Below are 2,673 nucleotides of genomic sequence, written 5' to 3'. Positions count from 1 at the left end.
ATAAAATTCATTTACTAAGTCCACTAAAGGACAAATTATCATTTTGGCAAAAAGACCATTTTGCCCCTCCTCATTAAAATAACATAAATAACACTAAAGGGGTATTTTTGGGAAATTCTAAATTCCCGGCCATTCCTGATATTCCCAATGTCTAATAAACCGTCCCAAACTACTAACATACTAAGTTGTGATTTTACTGAGCCAAACACCGAGTTCCATGTTATTGGGCACCGGAAATGCAAAAATATGAAAACTACGAAATGACATAAAAATGCACCTCTGAATTCAATAATAACAGTATAATAAATTATTTAAATAGCTATAAATAATTTCATAATTAAACGTGATTATCAGCTAATTTCCAAATTAAACTAAGCGGTCTTTACAATTATCCTTGGTAAACTTTCTAACAGAAATGAGATTTTTAATTAGTTTAGGAGCATGAAGAACATGGTTAAGAGAGAGGGATTGACACGGGGAAGATAAATTCGTGTGACCATAGCCAAAAATTGGAATAGTGTGACCATTACGAACAATAATTTTATTATGAGGATGATTGCTCAAATTAAAATAAGACGTGAGATTACCGGTAGAAGAAGTCATGTGAGATGTAGCACCGGTATCCATGTACCATGACGGGTCGGGTTGGTGAAGAGACATGGTGTGCATTGCCGCTTCGATATCCGTAGGAGCATATGAACCGGACTGCTCAAGAGGATGAGCCGATGCTACTTGATGCACATAGGCATGCTGAGGTGGTCTTGGGCCGAGCAAACCTCATTGGCGTTGCTGAGGAGTATTAGGCCTGGCCCATCCTTTATTTGGGAATGGACAAGGAGGAATAGGCCAGGTCGGATTATACCATCCCCATGGAAATGGGTGGGGCTGCTGCCATGGCGGAGTACGAGTGGTTCCACCGTGGCTACTCGAAGACTGCCCCCGGCCACTGCCTTTACTGCCGGTCGAGTTCCGGCCACCACCGGAACCTGCATTCTTCTGACCACCTCCGGTTTTGCGCCGTCCACCACCAGAATTTTCCGCACCATTTTTTCCCTTCGATTGGTTGGAACCATCATCAATCGAAGAAGTTATCATAGCAGACTCAGTGGCTTCGTCCTTAGCCATCCCGGCCTCCTCAAGAGTGAGCATGGAGCGAGCCTTGTAAAAAGGAGGAAGGGGGTTGCTTTGACGGATCAACGTACCCACTCCATGGTACGGTTTTGTAAGACCCCCAACCAATTGCAATACCAGTCTACTAGCGGACACCGGAGCCCCAACGTTCTTCAATTGATCCGCTAGAGATTTGAGACGTTGACAATAAGATGAAACATTTGGGAAATTCTCCATAGTAGTGGTCGAGAATTCTCGTTCCAAGGCAACGGCACGAGAATGTTGATTATCTTGGAATATATGCACGCAATCTATCCCAAGCCTCCATAGCCGTTGAGTCGGGCTCAATAATGGGGTGCATTAAGTCATTAGAAATGGTAGCATAAATCCACGAAAGAACCGTGGCATCCAAAGTTGACCATAGCTCCTTCTCTTCCTCAGTAGAAGGAACCGTCTCTTTGCCGTTGGCCGGAGGAATGATATGATCAATCACCTTGGTTGATCGTGCGTGAATCTTGAAGAGTTCTGCTCATGTCGAATATTGAACGTTTTCCATTTCAAGAACAATGGGAACATGATTTTTGATGTTCGATACGGCAAGAGCCGGATGAAAAGAGGTTTTGTTTGAAGCCATTGAGAGAAGAAAAACAAAGAGAAGAAAGGGAGATGAAGATAGTGGGCAAGAACACAAAGCTAGGGCAAGCGGAAGACAGAGAACAAAGACCCTGTGCAAGCTGATACCATGTAAGATTATGAAATGTCTCCGTGCCATTCTCATTCATCTTCTCATAATATATACAAGTATATGCCTAATAAAAGGCTTGACTCTAGGCTACAAACTAGGAAGCAATATCAGTTGATTCTAGGCTACAAACTAGGAAGCAATATTCTGAATATATGTTTAACGGAAGGCAATAAATGAAGAATCATATCTATTCTGACAAATATATTTACAATATATTTAACAACAAGGACAATGATGATAATTGATGAGGCGGCTCTTGAAGCTTGTAAATTTTGTTAATGTAGCAAAATCTGGACAATAACTTCTTCATTGAATCTTACCAAGTAGCTCGTTGCTGAGCTTACTTAATAGCTCTGCATATTGTGATTGTGAAGCTCAGTTGCCCTGAGAAAACTTAAAACATAAAGGGTACCTGCTCCATCTAATTACAATAAAAGTACAATTGACAATATTTTTATTGATCAATCATTTCTCCATTGGAGCTTTAGAATTCTTTTGTTATATAAACTTGTCACCATTTATATGTACTATTACCATTTATCAAATATGATTTATGTTGAATGATGATGAGTTAGTTTGTCGAGTCTACATGTGTTTCGGAGTATTTATCATTGAATTATTTCTCCTTAATTATTTGAGAGATTGATTAAATGTTGCAGGAGGATGAGTCTATACCACATGAACAAGTTGGAGCTCTTTATTTTTACTTTTGACTGCTGGGAATCAATTAGAAGTTTAGGTATTACACTTTTTAATTTTAAATTACAAATGAATATAATTTTTACACTAATTTGGTCAATATATATATAAGGTCAAGA

The 2,673-nt window shown here is 39.5% G+C and overlaps 1 pseudogene; it reads right to left on the bottom strand.

The window, feature by feature from the left end:
- Positions 1 to 777: 777 nt before the first annotated feature.
- LOC115702216 (uncharacterized) lies at positions 778 to 1,892 on the bottom strand (annotated as a pseudogene).
- Between the last annotated feature and the right edge of the window lie 781 nt (positions 1,893 to 2,673).

This window comes from Cannabis sativa, chromosome 1 (assembly GCF_029168945.1).
Source record: "Cannabis sativa cultivar Pink pepper isolate KNU-18-1 chromosome 1, ASM2916894v1, whole genome shotgun sequence".
Taxonomy (NCBI): domain Eukaryota; kingdom Viridiplantae; phylum Streptophyta; class Magnoliopsida; order Rosales; family Cannabaceae; genus Cannabis; species Cannabis sativa.
This window is presented reverse-complemented; position numbering and strand designations above follow the sequence as displayed.